At 33.4% G+C, this 23,420-nt stretch overlaps 1 protein-coding gene across 6 annotated transcripts in view; it reads left to right on the plus strand.

Moving 5' to 3' along the window:
- LOC118186077 (dopamine D2-like receptor) overlaps positions 1 to 23,420 on the plus strand; it is a 766,047-nt gene that overhangs the window by 177,293 nt on the left and 565,334 nt on the right. For 3 of the 6 annotated variants that reach the window (XM_085812755.1, XM_085812749.1, XM_085812725.1), the window contains exon 2: positions 9,607 to 9,811. The exons of the other annotated variants lie outside the window; for them this stretch is intronic. The gene's annotated coding sequence lies outside the window, so the exon portion shown is untranslated. The remainder of the gene's footprint in view (positions 1 to 9,606; positions 9,812 to 23,420) is intronic. 6 annotated transcript variants of the gene reach the window in all.

Consider the following 23,420-nt stretch of genomic DNA (forward strand, 5'->3'; position numbering starts at 1 on the left):
AGATTGGCATATTTCATTGTCATTTTTTTATATATATAATACATTTTTATTGATTTTTTTTTGATAAAGTTGTTCTGCAGAGTAAAATTCTGCGCGGAATTTTTTATTTTGAGTTTCTTTCATGTTATTTTTTGCTTATTTCACTCTTTGTAAGATATTGAAAAGTTTTGCATGATTATTTTTCTTCAACGGAAAGTTGGTTAATTTTTTATTAGGATAATTAATATATGTATTAAGGGATATAGCTTATTTCATTTTAATTTTTTTCTCTTGAAAATATAAGATAAAATATCATTAATTACACTTTGCTTTTCAGAATTTTTGGTTTTGGTATTATTTTATGTTATTTATTGCTCATTTCACTGTTTTTAGGATATTGAAAAGTTTTGAGTGATTGTTTTAGGAAACAAAGTTCTTAACCTCTTTTATACCATTTGAGTTCTTAAGATTTTGCAAAGGGAAGTTGGTTAATTTATTTATTAGGATAATTAATATTTGTATTAAGGGATATTGCTTATTTCATTGTAATTTTGTTATACGTAAGAACTTTATTTTTTTTATGAAGTTGTTCTGCAGAGTCAAATTCTAAGCAGTTTTTAAATTTAACGTTTGGCGTTCCCTTCAGCCATTTTTCCGGTACATTTAAAAGCCAGACGAAGGCTGGCAGCGAAGCTGCTAGTAGTAAATAACTATCTAAGATTGATGTTTTAATTTAGATGAAAGGTTAATTTCATATAATACTTTTTTATTATTATAATTTATATAAAAAAGGCTAAACATGACTGATTGGAAGCATAAGAGTAAATAACTATTTCAGATCATTATTATAATTAATAGAAAAATTGCTAAACATAACTGAATAGATGCCTGCATCGCTATTTCGCTACCGAGTTATCACTAAAGCATAATTTCATCTCATTTGTTGTTCAAATATAATTTTCTATAATGAATAATGCCTTTTCTTTGAAAAAATTCTGGGTAAAGTGCAGAATCGCCCACTTATTTGTTTGCCGCTTTTTGCAAGGGCAAAAACAATTGGATTTTTGTCAATTTTCTTTTAATTTCTGTCAATTTTTGTCAATTTACATTTTAAGTGAAAATAGGTCGATGTGTATATAGATAAATAAAGGTTGTGCACAGTGCCATTTTTGTGCAATTCTGGGAATTTTTTTTTAAAGTGAAAATAGGTCGATGTGTACATGGATACCGAAAATGTGCAATTCTTAAAAACGCGTCAAGCAGTGGGTGATTCTGAACTTTAACCAAAATTCTATTGCAGACTTTTCGTCATGGGCAATTTCCAAATTGTTCAATCCATACGATATCAAAAAAGGATTTAAAAATTAAACAAGTATTTCAGTGGCGTCTAAATAAATATAGAACTATATAAATTACGTAATTTGAAATAAGCGCGTACTCTAGATTTGGCACGCTGTTAAATGGGCGCGTTTGCTAGATTTGGCGCTTTTGGCCATTTATTTTTGCCCATTTGCTTTTCGCCCCAGGATTACAACGCCGAATGAGGACCGGTATTTGGCAGTTTCTGCAAAAGAAACAGGCGGAGCACAGCCTCAGACCTGTCTCGTCAGCTCTCTTCAGCCACTGGTACGACAATTCAGCCACTGGTACGATAACTCGGTAGCGAAATAGCGATGCAGGCATCCATTCAGTTATGTTTAGCAATTTTTATATAAATTATAATAATGATCTGAAATAGTTATTTACTCTTATGCTTCCATTCAGTCATGTTTAGCTTTTTTCATATAAATTAAAATAATAAAAAGTATTATATGAAGTTAACCTTTCATCTAAATTAAAACATCAATCTTAAATAGTTATTTACTATTATACTTCCTTTCTTGCCGCATTTATTAGGGTTGCCGTAATTATTTTTGACAGCATTGGCATCAACAATAGTTTGGCGATTTTTTACGGCCCTCGAAACCGAATAGTACCAAATATTCTTTAACATCTTGACTATTTCTGCATTCCAACTTATAGAAAGTCAACAAACTTGACTGTACTTCGATTCCATACCATTCCAAAAAACACAAAACGAATAGTTTTTGTGAGACACTGTTAAAAGTGGAGCGAAAAAAAGTATTGCATACTTTTCTAATGTATGGAAATATTTTCTTTCGCTTTGGCATTTGCTTCTTTGGCGCTTCTGAGTTTAAAGTATTTTTATACAAGTCCACAAAAGATACCAAATACTTTAGAAGGTTTACAGTACCAGCATTCATGAAGAATATATTGTTTTTCTTCTATCTGTAGCTGTCGAAGCAACAAATACTTTTGAAATATTTCAACAGTTGAATGCATTCGATATTGCTAGCGCCACAGCTATTTTTGTTACTGCATCTGGAAGTAGAATTTTCTGCTGAAAGTGAAATATTCTTCACTACCAGGGCATTGTTTCTTTAAAGAGAATTTGATACCAAAGTACTTTGTAGCAAAATTTATGGTGAAACTACATTACCTATTATTGTGGCACATGCTTATAATAATATTATAAAAAATGGCAATTTCTTTCCTTTAAAATAATAAGGATAATATATTTTAATTAGTAAAATTTAATAGATACATAAATTTGATACATTCAAGACATTGGATTGGTGGTTTATTAGAAATATTAAACTTTCTGGATATCCAAATGAATTTAATCTCGTTAAATTTTAGTGAATACAAAAGAAGAAATATCTGATAGGGAAACCGTACGATTTCCTCGTATGGTCTTATTAGTTTATATACAATTTTCACTGCATTTTATTTTAACCCATTTCCTCGAATTTGATTAGAAATAAATTTCTCATTCAATTAATTCCGTTCTCATTTCCCGGCAAGGCAAAAATGTATAAAAATTCAATCTTCATTAAAAAGTGTAAAATATAGAAAACACGTAAATACAATTAAAACAGTTGAATAAAACAATGTTTACAATTAAAATTAACGTTTCTACACAAAAACAAGAAATTCCGTCAGCGTCAATGAAAGAATTTCGGTGTGGTGGTGGTGTGTGGTATGGTGTATTTAATTACGGCAAAGCACACTAGGGCTATCTTCCTAAGGGGAGGGATGCCTTCGTGGAGGACTTTCTAAGGGCAACTGGTTCGTATACACGTTACACATGGGGAAAACCACGAAACGCCCATGCAGCCAGCCCGCTCGCGGGATTCGAACCTCGGACCGAACTACCAGTGTTCAGTGACTTTACCACTCGGCCGCCCTTCATGAGATAGAATTTCATATAAAAGACTTGCTTTTGGTCCTCTACGAAGCAGATAAGCACTGAAGGATTTAAAAAAAAAATTTGAAAGGTTTCAGATTTTAAATTACGACCAGAGGGGGGCGTTTTGTTAACATTTTGTGTGTAACTTTTACTTACTAAATATCATGTGCTTCGTACTTAAACCATAAAATTCAGTTCAAGAGCAATATCGCAAAATAATTTTAAATTGAGCTTATCTTAGAATTTCCGAGACACAGTCTCACGCGCTGGAGATAAAAATGTTTTTTCTGTACAACGTTGCCATGCCTCGCTTTGAAATCCTTGACTTTGCTAACCAAAAATTCGTTAAAGTTTTATAAAATAGGAAAACGATAATAAAACAAATTCCAAATTTCAAATGTGATCTTCCAGATGTCCATATTCGCAGGAAGATTACGTCATTCAAAATTGGATGGCTCTAGGTACTGTTGTTTTATCACAATGCGAGAAACATACATTTATGCAGATTCTTCATTATTTAATTTCTTGAAATATAATACATGGCGATAATATTGGGTGGCAACAGCTTGAAAAGTGAAGCAACATTCAGAGTGATTCGACGCAAAATCGCAAAACGAAAACAGTAGTCCCTTTGGAGTAAAAAAAAAGCATCTCACGCAAAAAGACATTTAAGCTGGTGCACGAATAGACTGAATTCACTATTCTACTTAAAGATTCAAATATAAACACATATGCACAAACAGAGTACAGATGTTACGAAAAAACATCGTTCAACTAGATTCGAGAGCGGTCAAAATGGATATTTTCGTTGAAATATTTAATCCGAAATTTTTTGCGGTTACAAGTTACTGAATGATAACTCACAAGGAAGTAAAAAAAAAAAAAAAAAAAAAAAAAAAAAAAAAGAAAATTTCAGAATTTAGATTGTCTTTCAGAGAATTTACTAAGGCACTTTTCACAAATATTTTAAAGGGGTCCCAACAGCGTCCGAGCGTAAAATCACTCAACACTGATGATTCCGACCTGGGTTGGATTCCAGGCGGAACGGGATGCCTGCGTCTGCATTTTCCCCATGAGTAAAGTGCATATAAGCCAGTTTATATTAGGAAGTCCTCGATGAAGGTGTTCTTCACCTTAGGTAGGTAGCCCTAGCGTGCTGTGCTATAATCAATTAAATCAAACCAAAGCAAGCCACAAATATTTTAAATCAACGTGCAAATTGCTTTAGAAGTGATTGAATTAAATTGTTGTTCCGGTTAAAGTGTTTATACCTTTAGTTAATCTGCATGCGATAGTTGTAGAAATATCAACAATTTCAGAATTTTAGCGGTGCTAGGCCTAACGAGGCCGACATTTGTTTATATTTGAAAAGCTTTGTAGAATAGTGAATAAATTTAGTAGTTGGGTTTGCCAGTTGCGGTTTCTTTCTGCCACGTGGGTCCCAAAACTGACTTTTAATTTTGATCTCCGAAGATTTTGGCTCTCTGCCCGTTGGCCGAATTGCTTGCTTTAGCTTAGAAACTCTATTTTTAATTGTAAAATTTAATTTTAACTGTATTTGGTGTTTTCAGTTTTTTTTTTTTAATAATTCCCAGTAAAGATGTTGAGTTTTATGTATTTTTGCTTTGCCACGAATCGAGAACAATTGATTGAGTGAGAAATATGTCTCTAAAGAAAGTCGAGAAGATAAGTTTAAATGAAGGGCAGCAAAAAATGTGGTTGATCTTTACATTATGGTAACTTGGCGTTTTTTGGCGAAAATTTGGCGACCAACTCTCTTACAGCAACCCTCTATTTTTTTTTCCCGCCGCCATTTTGTCTTCACGAAGTAAAGACATGTTTCTTTTCTTTTTATCTACTGAACACTTCTTCCAACAATCTACTAGCCGAATTACACTTATGCTAGAAATTTTATCAAACAAAACTGCTTAATCATGACAAATATTCACTGCAAAATTGGGAAAAAGTGCACAATACCATACTCCTTACGCGTTTTTCAAAATAACACATACACATAAACCATGTACACGCCGACTTATTTTTACTTAAAAAAACATCCCAGAATTGCACAAAAATGGCATTGCGCGCACTCTTCACTATATCCATGTACACTGCTTTTTTTTCATAAATTAGAAAAATTTCACGAAAATACATGACAATTTTCTCAATCTTTAAACCCGGTAAAAAGAACATATATGAAATTACCTGATCGCGAAAAAGTATTTACCCTTTCCAAATATGAACATTTCCACATATAAAATAAATAAAATATCCAAAAACTTTTACCTCTAAATCATCTATTATATTATAAACGTCACCAACGAATTCATACCGCAACCATTACAAATACTTAGTCTCAGATATTTAAATTATTTCCATGCACGTTTACTTCAACTAAAACGTATGCCAAATTCCTACAAACATAAAATTCAATAAATAGCTATCATTTAATTAAAATATAATTAAATTCAAAAACACTACTTAAAATATAAATGAGCACATACATTAAATTAATACATACATAAATACCCATTTCGAATTCACTTTAGTTACGGCCATGGGATCCAAAATTCACGAACACTGTTTCACACAACACAGAATAAAGCCAAATACAAAATTTCCAGATTTTTTCCCGATTTCCCCCCCTTTTCCGATTAAAGAACCGTAATTCGTCCATTAATATCACATGACATATCCCATGATCTCTCATTTCCTTCACACAAAATAATGTGTAATCGGAACTGAGTACTGCTCACATTATTACCAAAGTCCCAGGTAGTAACCTTTATCGCCTCCAAAATGTCGCCAAACTACCAGTTACCATATTGTAAAGATCAACCAAAAATGTATATAATTAAGTAGGACGGAGAAGGAAGTCATGTGCTGTCCATGTTACAGGAAAATTTTGAAATGTGCCAGATTTGTATTAATTCTATAGAATGCCGGATTGTATATAATGCCTAAAACTAGCCGGCAGTGTATGAAACGATTCCTGTTTCACACATTTCCTAAGCATTTTACAGAATGCCAAATGACAAAGCTGCAAAGTATGAAATGAATTTCTGATTTGTTTCGAAGAACCAAACTACTCACCAAAAGTTAATAAATGACGCAAGAAGGCCAAAATGACTACTAAGAAGGAACCACGGGATGCTGAATCTCTAGGATGGGATGTCTGTGGAAAGCACAATTACATTTATTTAATCCTGTTAAAGAAAGCGTCAGTACTACACAGTTTTACGTCACGGATGCAGAGTTATTACCCGTACTTCATGAAAACTGTATTGAGTACTGGACACGGACGACATGACAGAATGTTAAAATAACTTTCAACCAAATATAAAAGTGTTACACGTAATAATATTGAACTGTACAACCACTTTTATGAGCCTTGTAAAAAAAAGTATTGAAAAGGGCACTGTTGTGAAACTTATGATTGTTTCTGAATTTAATTTCCGTTGTCACGTAGATCTTAACCGATTCCCAGTCTCAGCCAGATAGAAAATGCAAATTTATGATGTATCAAGATCATCTCCCAACCTGTGTTTTACATACACTCATGTCCAAAATTATCTTTACATACCCAAAAATGATGATATTCAATGAAATATCGAATTAATGTGATCCGTATTTGCAGGGAATGTGTGAAAACCAAGCCTAATTAGCATTATCCAATCAAAAGTAATCAAACGGTTTGTGATATGCAAATCTAGGCGTTACGTCATCCAAGGGTGAATCAAGCGCTTTGCGCAAACTGAATATTTGAGTGAATTTCTGCAACATAGCGTTTGATTTCAGTGTGTAGGGACTCAAAGCGGTTTGTTATGGCTTCAAAGTATCATTTGGAAGAATCTGTAAAGTGGCGAATTATCGGCCGTTTAGAAGCAGGGCAGTCAATCATGGAAACAGCCACATGTCTGAATATTTCAAGACAGACAGTCTCTAAGCTATGAAAACAGTTTCAAAATGATGGAAGTGTTGTAAGGAGGCCTGGACAAGGTCGGAAACCAATGACAACTGCGTCTGAAGATCGGTATCTGGCATTAACTGCCCGTCGTAACAGAAAGGCTACTGCTCGCTACTTAAGTTCAGAGCTTGCAGCCGCCACTGGAACTTGCATCACGGCAAACAATATACAGAAGGCTTAATGAAAAAGGCCTTTATGCCAGAAAGCCAAGGGTATGTGTTTTACTGTCTTCACAGAAAAAGAGGGATCGCTTTAATTGGTGTAAAGAACATCAAAACTGGACTGAACATCAATGGTCCCATGTTCTCTTTACTGATGAGTCGCTGTTTAGTTTAACTGGTGATTCTAAACGTGTTTACATCTGGAGGGAGTCAGGAACACGAAATGATCCCTCGAACATTGTGGAACGTGTTCGGTAGTGGAGGTGTGATGGTATGGGGTGGAATAATGATCGATTGACGTACGCCCCTACACGTGTTCAGCAGCGGATCTGTGACAGGCCAGATATATCGAGATGAGGTCTTAGATCCTTATGTAAGACTTTTCAGGGGTGCATATGGACCTGACTTTTTATTTATGGATGATACTGCCCGTCCACATCGAGCAAACCTCGTTGATGAATTCCTTGAAAGTGAAGACATTAAGCGAATACCTTGGCCACCAAACTCTCCTGACCTTAACCCGATAGAGAACTTATGGGACTACCTTGGAAGAGCAATTGCACGTATACATCCTCCTCCTAGAGATGTAAATGCTCTGAAGACGGCATTGCTGGAAGAGTGGAGATTAATTCCCCAAACTGTGGTTAACAACGTTATTTCCAGCCTTAAAACACGTTGTGATATGTGTGTACAAGTCAGGGGAGATCATATTCCATATTAATAATATGTGATTGTAGATTACTTCTGGATGTTGCCGTATGTATAATAAATAAATTTAAGATAAAAAGAATTAAAATTAATTCTTAACTTCTAGAAATAGGAATATTTATGTGTTATCGCAACCATTTTAGTCATCAAACTCTCAGAAGGGGCCAATATCTGGCAACCATTCTTATAACAATCCTTTCAGTCAAACAATGACGCCATCATCATATGCGTTCTTTTTTTTTAAGTGTTCCTTCTTTCAAACGGTTTTTATGAGCAAATCGTGACATTTTTTTTTGCCTTAAAATTCGTAAGACTTAATTCTTTTTCTGAATCATTCCTTTTTTTCTTAACTCTCTTTGTCACACTTTATTACCATTTGTATTGTTTCATGCTACAATTTTATATCATATGAGGTGATTTTCAATTTTTTCTTTTGCATTTATGTGTCATTATGTTATGTATGATTCCACGAAAATTCATTAAATTATAAGTCATAGTCTCTGAGAAATCCGTGAATTTATGCATGTAAACATAATTTTGGACATGAGTGTATTTCGAATAACAGTTTTTTACTGCCCCTTTTCATCAATTTTTAAAAGTAACATTTGTAATTTTGAGGAATGAAAGTCTTTTAAATAATTTAGCCTTATCATAACCTTTTTTTAATACTTTACCTAAAGAGTATTTGTGTATTCTATAGAATGCCTAGGTATTATATACAATGCCTAAAGAAATTATGTAATAATTCTTATATTTCATACTTGCCTAAAATCGTCCGGCGTTTCATACTTTGTCGGTAACATACACATCAGATTTTTTGTTTGAAAAGGTAGTGAAGGGAAAAAAATGGGAAGATATCAAAATATTTGCAGGCTTTCGTGAAAATCTGAAAGGGAAGTTGTACATCATGGAAGTAGAGCTTGAGTGTTGTTTTATAGAAGGTTGGTTTGGTTTATTACATTACAGCAAAGCACTCGAGGGCTATCTGCCTTAAGGGAGGGATACCTTCGTGGAGGACTTTTTAAGGGAAACTGGCTCGTATACACGTCTTATAGAAGGTATGCTGTAACGTCAGGGAGCTTTCTAATAAGCATATATTTCGCATTCTAAATTTGCACTTGAATCGTTTTTTAAAACCTTGGTGAAATAACTGTATAGCAAGGAAAGCTCTATTACCAAAGAATTAAAGAAATGAAAAAGAAATACTATGGTCGTTGGAATGATACTATGTGATTGTAGATTACTTCTGGATGTTGCCGTATGTATAATAAATAAATTTAAGATAAAAAGAATTAAAATTAATTCTTAACTTCTAGAAATAGGAATATTTATGTGTTATCGCAACCATTTTAGTCATCAAACTCTCAGAAGGGGCCAATATCTGGCAACCATTCTTATAACAATCCTTTCAGTCAAACAATGACGCCATCATCATATGCGTTCTTTTTTTTTAAGTGTTCCTTCTTTCAAACGGTTTTTATGAGCAAATCGTGACATTTTTTTTTGCCTTAAAATTAAAGGTAATTAATTTTAAAATATAGGTTTGTGGAATTTGCCATCAGCGGAAGAAACTGAGATAGAAAATTTCAAATTCATCTCTGTTCGAGAAGATTTGTTAATAGATAACAATTGTTCCTGAGTCTGTGCAATTCTGTGTGTACGTTTTCAAGTCAAAACAAACAGATCGTTTGTACTATTGGAAAGAAAAATAACGCAAAATAATTACAGAAAGATCTGGAGAAGAATGTAAGTGCTTTATTTTTTACCTATCCGTAATCCTTATTTAATAATTAAAATCTGTATTTTAAATTATTGAAGCATGTTTTCTTTTAGTACAATGATAATGTTTGTCGACTTACGATAAATATCGATAGGTTGGGAATTTTTTCGAAAAATGGTCGCTTGAGGCATAATTTATTTAATTCCTATATTACGGTATACAATTGTATCGCCAAATTTCAAAAAAAGTGGTAATTCAGTTTGTAATAAAAAATATTCTGATTTCTAAGGTATCAAAACGTAAAACAAGTGTTGCTAAAAATGTTTTTAAATGTTCTTTCAGAATATTAAAGAACTTTGTAAAAATATTCATTTCTATCGTAAAAATTTCAAATCCAACACAACAGATAGACAACTGCGTTGAAACAAGTCTTTGAAATTATTTTTGTCAAATTTATGAGGTACTATTCGGTTTCGAGGGCCGTAAAAAATCGCCAAACTATTGTTGATGCCAATGCTGCCAAAAATAATTGCGGCAAGAAAGGAAGTATAATAATAAATAACTATCTAAGATTGATGTTTTAATTTAGATGAAAGGTTAATTTCATATAATACTTTTTATTAATATAATTTATATGAAAAAGGCTAAACATGACTGAATTGAAGCAAAAGAGTAAATAACTATTTCAGATCATTATTATAATTTATATAAAAATTGCTAAACATAACTGAATGGATGCCTGCATCACTATTTCGCTACCGACTTATCGCTAAGGCATAATTTCATCTCGTTGGCTGTTCAAAGGTAATTTTCTATAATGAATGATGCTTTTCTTTGAAAATATTCTCGGTAAAGTGCCGAATCGCTCACTTAACTGTTCGCCGCTTTTTACAAGGGTAAAAAGAATTGGATTTTTGTCGATTTTCTTTTACTTTTTAAGTGAAAATATTTCGATGTGTACAAGGGTGTGATGTAGATAAAGTCAAGGGTGTGCGCAGTGCCACTTTTGTGCAATTTTAGGATTCTTTTTTTTAAGTGAAAATAGGTCGATGTGCACATGGATACCGAGTATGTGCAGTTCTTAAAAACACGTCAAGCAGTGGATGATTCTGCACTTAACCCAAAATTATATTGCACACTTTTCGTCATGGGCAATTCCCAAGCTGTTAAATCCATAAAATATAAAAAAAAAAAAAAAAAAAAAAAAAAAAAAAATTAAATCAAAAAAGGATTTAAAAATTAAACTAGTATTTCAATGGCGTCTTAAGAAATATAGAACTATATAAACTTATGCAATCTGAAATCAGCGCGCACACTAGATTTGGCGCGCTGTTAAATGGGCGCGTTTGATATATTTGGCGCTTTTGCGCATACATTTTCGCTGCAATTTTTTTTACGGCCCTCAAAACAGAATAGTACCATTTATGATAAATGATGTTAAGTTTTTTATTAGTATCAAGAAAATATTTTAACGTTTCTTATAAACAGTTATACTGTACTTTTCCATTACTATGATTACCTAAAGAGCGTCTAAAAATGCACTGGTTTCAGTATGCCCAGTAAAATACTTTAATTTTAGAAAACGGAGCATGATTTTGCATACTTACAAGAAGTAAATGCTCCGATTTAAAAATGAAAAATAATGTCTGGCCTATGTCTTCCATGACTTGTGCTATAGCATCGTATTTCTCCATGAAATGGTAGTCCCGACCTCGGTTCGAATCCAAGCGAACGGCTGGCTTTAGTGATCCAAGCGAACGGGCGTTTTAGTGAGTTTCCTCTTATGTAACGGCCCCACCAGCGGCCGAGCGGTAATGTCGCTGAACACTGGTAGTTCGGTCCGAGGTTCGAATCCCGCGAACGGGCTGGCTGCATGGGTGTTTTCGTGGTTTTCCCCATGTGTAACGTGTATACGAGCCAGTTTCCCTTAGAAAGTCCTCCACGAAAGGCATCCCTCCCCTTAGGCAGATAGCCCTAGTGTGCTTTGCCATAATTAAATACACCACACCTCTTATGTAACGTGTATACAAGCCAGTTTCCCTTAGAAAGTCCTCCACGAAGGCATTCCTGCCATTAAGCAGATAGTCCTAGTGAGCTCTGCCGTATTTCAATAAATACAACCAAACCAAATTCTCAACGAAATTTGAAATCGCTTTCGCACATATCTTATCTGTCGAGATGAACAAAGCGTCAATTTTCTCTTTAAGATTTTATGTTAAAAATCCTAGGCCTTGGCGCGATTTTGAAAATTGTCGCCAACGCAAAAATGACTCGGTCACTACTCATTAGAAATACCTCGTTTACTGCTTATCATAATATCGCCAACAGTTGCCAAATCCCGTGTGTCCCGTATACTAGGATTAAACTAATTTTATATTTTTACTCTTTCAGTTAAAATTCTTTTTAAATTGTCATGCACAAAGCGATGTTTTCAAGAAACCGACTGAATTGTGAGCAAGCTTATTTAATGTCTGCTGCTGAACCTGTGTCCTCAAATATCTTTATCAATCTACGATTTCAGTTCCATCAGGTGCTTTTTCATGTCAAAAGACCGCAGGAAACTTCCTAGTTGTCTGTGCATAACACTGGTGCCAACCAGCGGCCAAGCGGTAAAGTCGCTGAACTCTGGTAGTTCGGTCCGAGGTTCGAAGCCAGTGAACGGGCTGGATGCATGGGTGCTATCGTCATGTGTAAGTGTATACGAACTAGTTTTCCTTAGAAAGTACTCCACGAAGGCATCCCTCCCCTTAGGCAGATAGCCCTCCAGACTTTGCCGTAATCTGATAAAAACCAAACTGTGCATAAAACTGATCATTTTATAATAAGGTCATGAAATTAAAATTCGAACGACCTGGGAATGAGTGAGCGAACGTGCGAGCTACATGGCTGATTTTCGTAGTTTCCTCCATGTGTAACGTGTATACAAATCCTTTTTACTTTCTTGTACGAAGTAAAAAGGAAGTATTGTAATCACGAAAAGTTTCAGGCAGCATATTTCAACGAAAATATCCATTTTGACTGCTATCGAATGCAATTTAACGATGTTTTGCGTGGTACGTACTTATCTCGCATAACACAAAAACGAGTAGCCTCAGAACGTTGAAATTTTGTATATAGGACTGCTATAACATGTAGATGTGCACCTCGTATTTTCGTTGCAATCGGCCGCACCAAATTTATATAAATATATTTATATATATATTTATCCACTCTGTTACACGGCTCAGTGATCTCAGTTTCTTTACACTTATATGTTTGCAAATTGTGCAATTTTTGCTTTAAAAATGATTGAATTATGTTGTTCTTATCTTCCGTTTAAAGTTTTTATGCCTTTAGTAAATCTGTATGCAATATTTTTAAAATTATCAACAATTTTAAAGTTGTTTATGTGCCGCTAAGCCTAATAATTTTTTTGATGGCGGCTATTGCTTGTTTACATTTGAAACAGCAGACTAGTGGATTTCTTGCCAATCTAGAGAAACTTAGCTTCGCAACAACAAAGGTAACACCTTCATTTATTAATGCCAATTAAATCATGCTTAATCCTTTCTGGAATTTTTTCTAGGAAATAAGTGTTTAAGATTTACTTCGTAATTTTTAATATAGATATTTTGAGTTTTTATGTATTTTTGCCTTCTCGCGAGGTGAGAACTAAATTAAGTGAATGAGAAATACTCAATCGTCTGTGAAAAACTGTTTCTTTTTTGTTTCGTTTGCTTAATTTCTTTTATACAACATTCTAGCTTTATTATAGTATTTGAATAGAACATGTGGCAACGATTAGATAATTCTATTCTTTCAATGATATAAATTTTGTGCATTATGAGTTGTAATATGAACGAAATATAATACTGTTAAGTGAATCTAACACCAGAGTGTCGCTATGGTAAACAAATACTAGACTGAATTTTAAAGAATGCATTTATTCTATTGTAGTTTATGCGCTGTCGGCGAAGTAGGTTTAATTCAATCCAATAAGTTTAAATGAAATGCAAGAAAAAATGCGTATAATTTAATATTCCGTACAAGGAAGTCATGTGCTGTACACATTAGATTTTTCCTCAGAAAATCTTCCACGAAGGCATCTCTCTCCATAGGCAGATAGCCCTCGAGTTGCGTGGCTTAATCAATTAACCTAACCTAACCTAACCTTTGTGTAGAGCTTCAGGTTGACTAAGCTGCAACGAAGCTGCGAAACGAACTGAAAGTGATAAAATGCCAGTCTTGTCAGGTCAAATCCAATTCAGCATTCTTAAATCGGAACATTTGCTTGTTGTAAATATTTTAAAAGTATTTTCTATTTCCTACAAATAGAATATTTTTGTAAGCGTGTTAAATCCGCCGCTTTTGTTGGGGCACCCTATTCATTCAAGGTTAGCATTTTGCATCACAAGAAATTCATGTTGGAATAAAATGAAATGTCGCTAGAAAGATTCTAATTCAAATTCAGATCTAAAATACAACTTTGGCTTGTGGCATACATATGTAATAAAAATTAAATGCACAGAATTTCTCCCCTGATTTAAGGCACTTTAAGGGTTTAACGAAAGATATCATAAACTTACAAGAAAACGACGCAACAAAATGAAACGAGATGAATATTTTATCATCAGATTGGCAGCTTCGGCGACTCTCATTGACGATATATCGTACTCTGAGAGTTAAAGGAGAAATCGATTGTTTTGTGTGGAGCTCCAGATACTCTTTGCAATACTTCGGAAGTAGCCATAGAATACTCTGGCGACCGAGGGATCTGTGAAAAGTCTTGTTATAGGACGGTCGGCAAACTGTAGCTCGAGAATCAAATGTTTCTCTTTAGTTGTGAGTTCAAGAAAGGGAGGGGGTGGCAGATCTATATCCCATGTTTTAGTTTGCCGACAAACTTTAAAATTGCATTATTCATGTCGGGAAAACGCAGCTTAGGATATATTTTAAACTTCATGTCCCGAGAGCATAATTCACAAGTGCACATCTGTGTAGCCACCGAGGGAGTGGCTTCTAGGATGGACCAATGAGCATCCAGTGATGTTTCTGTCATGTTACATGACCTTTCGCGTGCTTTAAGATTTAAGCAAAGAGGGTTGAAAATATTCTGCCACGCAATTTTCTGTACAAAATAATTAAAGCATCGTCGATTGCTTCTAAAACCTTTCATTGCGAAGTTAGATCAAATATAGGCAATTATGAAGATTTCACTACCTAATTGAAATAAATACAAACACATGTTGGATACTTCGCAAAAATATCGATCTGAAATATTACTTAATAAGTGGTAAATAAGATGAAGAAATATGTGACAAACATCTGAGCCCAAATGCAATCTTTACATAAATCTATGCGTATGAGAAAAATATTTACACCAGTTATATATGTAAATAGAAGTCAGCACTTTTTATTGCAGTCTATATGAAAAAGATGTTCTATAATAATAACCAATGCAGAATTTTACTCAAAGCGAACTTTACTAATTTGCATTCGCATACATTTAGTGTGTTAAATTTCTCATTTAATAACTGGCTCTTAAATGTACTGTCTAGACAAGAAATAATACTCATCAAACAGAGTGAATTTATCTTACTCACAATCAATATATTCAATTTATTTACATATAATTTTTAATATTAGCAATAGATATAATCAGATCATATGTATTCTGAATATTACACTTTAAAAATCAAAAGAATGCAAGCACTGAAATAAGAAAACTATACATTCAATGCAACCCAAGTCATTGTCAGCTCAATTAAAAAACTATACACTTGAATTCTCTTAATGCACATAATATTCCGTGAACATCAATCCAAATATTAATGCGTGATAAAAATCGCGAAAGGAAAATGCCAGCGATTAATTAAACTCAAAAAACGAAAGCACCACAAGATTTCTACTATTACGCCATATATTTATAACTGCGAAACAAATGCAAATTAAAACGTAAACAGCATACGCTCACCTGCACGAAGATTTAGCGTCACAAGAGCAATGGCAGCTCATTGGTCCATTTTCGAAACTCCTCCCTCAGTGGCTACGCTGATGTGCACTTGTGAAATATGCGTCCCGAGACTGTAATGATATAGCATTGCTTCAGAGGCTCGGTGGCGCAGTGGCTAATGCATCGTGCAGCAGCTGCACAGGTGTCCGGAGTTTGTACCCCGGGCTGGGCAAGGTCAACTCGGCCTTTTATCCCTAGGGTCTAAACACTGGGGGTTCTGCGACAAGCTGACCACTTGTTCAGGGCATATGTTTACGCACTCCGGGCCCCACGTTCAAGAGAGCAGATTTCGGGCCACTGCAGGCCTTGACCCATTAGGGCTGTTTGCACCACTGAGTTTAGTTTAGTTTGTGTTTTATAGCATTGCTTCCACATGCGTATTTTGACTCAAAGTTGAAACTTTTTAGAAATGACAGTAGTTTTTCCCGTAGTTGGATTTAATGCGTCAAATTATGATAAATGCTAAATTTTGTTATGATCACCCAACACATTTCTGAGATATTTGGATTTCAAAAGGTTGCGCTAATTTTTAAATTGGCAGTAAACAAAATTTCACCCTGTGAACTTCGATTTGATCTTAACCCTGACTTCTTTTTTTGATCTCTACAATGAATAGTCACTGAAAAATTTAAAAGTGATGGATTGATTGAAAATAAAAGTGAAAGGAGAAGGAAAGGTATTATGAGTGATGTCGCCAAAAAAAAATTTTGAAAAATATCAAGATTGATCCTAAACTAAGTGCAGTCAAGCTTGCTGCAGAAACTACTCAAATAATTGGCAGAAGTGCAAGTGCTGAAACCGTGCGAAATGTAATTAGGCAAAAGACAAGCTGGATGTAAAAGTATAATTGCTGGAAAGCAACCACTCATCAGCTTGCAAAGTCAGAAAAAAGTGTTTGGAGTTTGCAAAACTCGTCAGTTGAAGACAAATAACTTTTGGAAGAAAATTATATTCACTGATGAAAGTAAATTCAACATTTTCGGCAGTGATAGCCGTCGCATCGTATTGAGAAAGCCCAAAACCGATTTAGATCCAAAACATTTACGTCCAACAGTTAAACACATGGAGGTAGGAAGTAAGAAGGAGTCGCCCTAAACAAGTTTCTCCGTACCCTGCTCTGAAGCACCGGCGATCCCTACGTGGTGACCAAAACATTGGGTCATTTACCATTGAGTTCTATGGGATTTGACGCGTTCGGGTGTAAATATTTTGTAATTACGTCGCAAATATACATATAAATGTATATATTTTCTTTTTCTACAACACTTCAGAGTCCTAAGTATGTGAAAACAACATATTTTTAAACAACATTTCATTCTGAACGGAATTAAATGCTATACTTTTCACAGGACAGTTTTCTCAGAATGGTTTAATTTCAATGAAATATTTTCATAAGTTTTCGTTAATTACATTAGAAAAAAAATTAAGGTAATTCGATTTTATTCGGTTAAGGTACAAAAATTAAGATGAAAGTTTATTGCATTATTAATATTAAAATTATGCATTATTTCTTTTCTATTTATAGAGCTTCTTCCTAAAATACTTTCTTAAATATGACATGAATTTTTTGGCTTCTGAGGCATCTTTTAAATCGAAAAATGTAAGTCAATTTATAATTAATGCTCTATTTGGTTCATTTTAAATTAGAGAATTATTAGGAATTAGCGAAATACTTTAAATAAGTATTTCGCTAATTCCTAATAATTAAATAGGTATTAAATAGTATTTGACTTTCTCTGAACATTTCTGAAAGGGAATGAAATAATTTTTTTTTTAAGTATTATTTAAAACTTGCAACTGAGTTATTATAAAATGTAAGGGGAATAATTCTTTTAATTATACTTATCAGATTTTTTTTACCCTTCATTTCAACAATACATATTCCAAAACTCTTTATTACGTTCTTAAGTGCGCATCTCATAGCATTTGCTTTACAATACCTTTTAACAGATTGCTTTCTAATACGAACAATTCTTGCTTAAATAGTTTTATAACGTATTTGTCAACAGGATTTCAATTTATGTTTACAACTCAATATTAAGGTTATTATATATTTAGATAACATTTATAATCATTATAAATTAGATACATTTAATCATTAGATTTCTTCACAGTACTTTCACAGTTGTTTATAAGTGAATAAATTCTTCATTTCAAATACATTTATAAATAATTTAATGAATATTTAAGTATTTTGTCAAAGTCAGATACATGCTTTTTGCAAGCACATGCATAAATACCCATACATATAATTTTGACGAGGATTGCAGCATTTGATGGTAATTTTATTTTTAATTAACCCAAATAAGTAAAACGTGTAAGCCCAAAGTGATTATTTTTCAGATATATAAAATTAAAACGATGGGTTTAAAATAAGCAGCAGTAAAGCCTCTTCTCTAAAAAATTTTAAAAGGTAAATGTTACAATAATATATGGATGTGAAAAAAATTTGTTTTATTTAAAACATTTTGACGTTTGGAAAATAAAATAAAAGTAGCGAATGCTCTATCAAGGGTATCGAAAGACGTATACAATTTTAAATGTACCGTAAGGTATTTTTCATTCTTTAAGCATAACATTTTTCTTAAAATCTATATTTTTGTAGTGCAACAGCTTAGAATTTTATAAAACAAATTCATAATCAAAATCGCTGTTGTTAGTTATCGAAAAATGACCAAGATGTGATTTTTGCGTAAATGTCAGTAAACTATACAAATTGCTATTATCCATCACACTATGAATGTTTCTTTCATGCGAGAGTGTCCCTTTTTCGATTTCTATGGAACTGTCGTGTGTCGAAATACTATCAGAATCTTGTCAAGTGAGCTTCTGAATGTAAACAAAGAAACAACCCGTCTGGTGACCCAAGCTTCAAAGCAGTGCTTCACTTCTAGCGCGGAATGGCCCCTCCTCCCTTTCCTACCTCCATGGTTAAACATGCTGGTGGATCCATAATGGTTTGGGGTTATATGGCTTCTAACTGGGGTAGGAAATTTAGGTTTTGTCTAGATGGCATTATGAATCGTATGGTTTACTTGAATGTACTTCAAAACAATCTTAAAGAAAGTGCTAAAATGTTAGGTTTAGATGGAAATTTTATCTTCCAGCACGACAATCAAAAGCACGGCACATAACGTCCCCAAAAGCACGGCACATAACGTCAAAATGTGGTGTCTTTTTCATTGTAAACATCAGTTACACCCACCACCACAGTCCCCAGACTTTAATGATGTAGAAAATCTGTGACCCACAATCGAAACAGTGGTCCAAAAGCGCGAAATAAAAGAAATCGCATTTAAAACAAGGCTTGAAAGAGGAATGGGATAAAATACCTTCAGATATGGCTACAAAGTTGGTCGAATCGGTACCAGGACGTTTGGAAGAGATCATAAATATCAAAGGATGCAACAAAATATTAACACACACTTTATATGTGATACATCACAAAAATTTTGTTCGCGTTTTCTTAATTTTTCAGGCAAAAATCTCTATATGTTTATCTAAAATGTTTCTGATTTTTTTTCATTTTAGAATTTTTTGGTTGATTGTTGTTTATATTTGATTTATATTAAACTATTTATGTCTACAAACAAAAACGTGTTTGCTGTTCTTGATAATGTGTTATTCATATTGAAAGTTAGATTTATCAATTAAAAGTAAGGTGTATTCTCAATTGTTTGATCCACTGTATACAAACCGTGAAAAAGCTTAACATGTGAAACAAAGCAGTGGTTGTTTTGAGCTAAACTATTCTTTTAACAAATAACGAAAGTGTGAGAAAGAAAACAAAAACCCTTAAGCGCAGTGTTCTTTGAATTCGGTGCCTTTTGTTTTAGTTTTCTATGCTGCAAAGCTTGGAAAACTATCTAATTGCTAAGTATTGTATTTGAGGATAAGTACTAATATATCTTCTTTGTTTATAGCATTCCATCTCCCTTAAAAGGACTCTCGTTACGCAGCCACTCTCCACATTTCGAAGAATTTGGAGTTCGAGCGCAGTAATTTTGTTTTCCCTCGGTATTAAAAGTGATTGGTTTTTCTCACCCAACTCTTCCCAAGTTCGTTCCTAATTCCTCGGATTCCTATTGCTTTGGCATTGTAAGCAGTTTCTTGTTTCGTCCCGATGCACAGCTTGATTAAATTTCGACCCCTCATTCTCTATTCTTCTTCTTTTTTTTTTTTTTTTCTACTTCCTTCTTCTCCCTTTTCGCATTTCATTTTAGTAGCGTTTTCTGATTACTAATTGTGAGCTTCATTTGATATGTTTGTTTAAAGCGCCTTTGTACGTATTACACTTCATGACATAAACTTGAATACTTGAATCCATAATGGTAAAGATAGAACATAAAGGAAAATACATAACATAATGGTAAATATATAGCATAGTAATACATAATGACACACACACATAGCTATAGATATAGCATATACTGAGTACATGCAGAAATCATTTTGTATATGAATTATTTTTCAGAATAATTTAGACTTTCTTTTGGTTTGTTGGATGCAAAGATAAATTTTGTAAATTTGATATTGATACTGCAATAAGAATGCATACTAGAAAACGTTTGTGTAATATTCTGTATTCATTTAATAAATAACCCAACAGCGAGCGAGCGGTAAAATCGCTGAACACTGGTAGTTAGGTTCGAGGTTTGAATCCCGGCAACGGACTAGCTGCATGGATGTTTTCGGCCTTTCCTCATGTGTACATTATTTTATGACTTTTATTTTTTTAGTTTATTATTTATTTTATTATTTTATTAGTTTCATCTTTATTTTTGTAACATTATTTGATTTTTGTTAAATAATTTGGTGAATCTTCGGATTATGGTAACTTGGCGATTTTGTGGCGAAAATTTGGCGACCAACCCTCCTACAGAAACCTGCTTTTTTTTTTTGGACGCCATTTTGTTTTCACAAAGTAAATGCTTTTTTTTTTTTTGTTGTTTTTTAACTTAACATTTTTTCCAACAATCTGCTAGCCGAATTACGCTTATGCTAGAACTTTTATGGAACAAAAGTGCTTAATCATGACGAAGATTAGGTGTGAAATTGGGAAAAAGTGCAGAATCGCCCACTGCTTCGCGCGTTTTTAAGAATTGCACATACGCGGTATCCATGTACATCGACCTATTTTAACTTAAAAAAACATCTCAGAATTGCACAAAAATGGCATTGCGCACACTCTTGATTTTATCCATGTACAGATCGACCTATTTTCACTTAAAAAGTCAAAGACAACTGACAAAAATCCACTTCTTCTTACTCTTGTAAAAAGCGCCAAACAAATAAGTGGGCGATTCTGCACTTTAGCAGCGAAATTGTGTCTAAGAGCTTATTAGCTAAAATCACGATCGGAATTTTCCGGAAAATGTCACATGACATGTCTCATGATCTCTCATTTCTCTGAGACAAAATAATCTGTGATTCGAACTGTGTACTTCTCAGATTATCGCTAAAGTCCTACCTAGTAACCTTTATCGCCTTACCAAAATATCGCCAAACTACCTGTTACCATATTCCAAAGATTAGCCAATAATTTCTTTAAATTGTTTAATTTTTCTCCGAATTTACAAAATACTTTCTCATAATTGTAAAATCTTCTCAGAATCTCGGATCTTTTGTCAAAAGTATCCACTAACAACACTGCTCATCAACTTTGCATTACTCTTGGTAAATTATTCTATAACAGTGCTTTAATATGTCAAAAATTTTAGATTCAAAATCCTTCATAACATCTACGTTATAGTGACAAAATTTTATAAATAGCTTTAGGTTGAAGTGCAGCGGATACCCATTGATTAACCATTGGTAATGTAGGTATTGTCCAACTGCATTATATATCTTTATTTGAACATTATTATTGCTTCTGAAGAATTCTGACATATTTACAATCTTTTCCTACGGTTACAATATAACTGAGAGTATAACTGTGGGAAAAATGCCCTCAGGAAAAAAGCCCACAGGAAAAATGCTCACAGAATAATGCTCACAGGTATAAATGCTCGCAGGAAAAAACAACCCACACAGAAATATGCCCACATAGAAAAAAGCTCACATGGAAAAATGCTCACTAAGAAATATGCTCACACGGAAAAAAACTCACATAGATCTATGCTGACATGGAAATAAGCCTACTGATAAATAAAATGCGTGGAAATATCCTTAGGTTAATCAATCAATAATTAATCGATTTGAAGATCGTACATCTACTTGAATTATTCAAAGAAAAATTATTTAAATTATATGATATATATATATATATATATATATAATCATATAATAATTGATATATATATATCATATAATAATTGATATATATATATATATATATATCAATTATTATATGATATATATATATATATATATATGTATATATGTAATAATATATATATATATATGTAATAATAAAATTTCATAGTCAAGAATACACTTAAAATTCTAACTGTATGTTCTTTTCATTTTTAATGGCGACGTTCTCTATTTTGAAAGTACGTGGGATTAAATTCACAGCCCCGTAGTCAAGTTGTTTTTTTCCGTCTTTTTTACACGTACAGAGAATGTTCTGGAAATATTTAAAGCGAACTGGATTGGCTGACGACGCTGACGTCATTTCTTGGAAGCTCCGCCTTTACAGAGGCTATAAAAGGACTCGCAAAAGAATATCGGTGGCTTTTTCTTAAATGTCACGATGCAGTAAACCTTCATACAAAATGTTATTAGTAGTTCTTTTTTATTTACTCCGGATATGTGATTTTGTAACTGCTATTTCTCCTTACCAATAATAAATGGATCCTGTTTTATAAACTTATCGTCTGATAATTTAAGCTACGACTACATTTATGATTCTTCAGCAATCTATTTATTTCTGACAAAAGCTGGTACATTACATATATATATATATCGAAAACTGTATAACTTATGAGTAGATTCAGTTGCTATATAAGTTTAACAAATGAGCCGTTTTGAATTAGGAAAGGAGAGAAAGAAGGAAGAAAAATGAAACAGAATATACAGTGAGAAATTCCAACAATTTTAATTGTTAAAAAAATAAAATAATAGTAGATATAAGTTACACATTTTATAATATAAAAATTTAGAAGAATAAGCAGACATAAATACTTATTTTATTTAAATTACGTAAAATACCTTAATATATATTTATGATTTATATATAAATATAAATCATGAACGTTTGTCTATATTCGCCAACATACAGTAGGTGGACAAAAATATGGAAACACCTTGTGAAATGTATGTTTGAAAAGAAAGATTGATTTTAATGAAATATGTAGGTGGCGCTGGCGTTTTTGTCTACTGACGCCACCTATACAACTTCGTAAATGTGGTAAACAGTTCAGTTGTTATCGGAGTACTGTTATGTGAGGTTGTCATTGCATTATGTCAGAGTTAACAGACTTCGAACGTGGGCAAATTGTTGGAGCACGTATGGTAGGTGCTTCCGTAAGCAAGGTAGCCGAGGTGTTTAGTGTTTCAAGAGGTACTGTATCGAAGATTTATTCCGCATATTTGAAAAGCGGAAAAACATCATCTGCTAAATCACAGCGCGGACGAAAGTGTGTCCCGAGTGATCGTGACAGACGATCCTTAAGGGCAATTGTGACGAAAAATAAGAAGAC

Source organism: Stegodyphus dumicola, chromosome 1, assembly GCF_044657685.1.
Source record: "Stegodyphus dumicola isolate Sdum_Otavi_A_Nest chromosome 1, ASM4465768v1".
NCBI classification, from domain to species: domain Eukaryota; kingdom Metazoa; phylum Arthropoda; class Arachnida; order Araneae; family Eresidae; genus Stegodyphus; species Stegodyphus dumicola.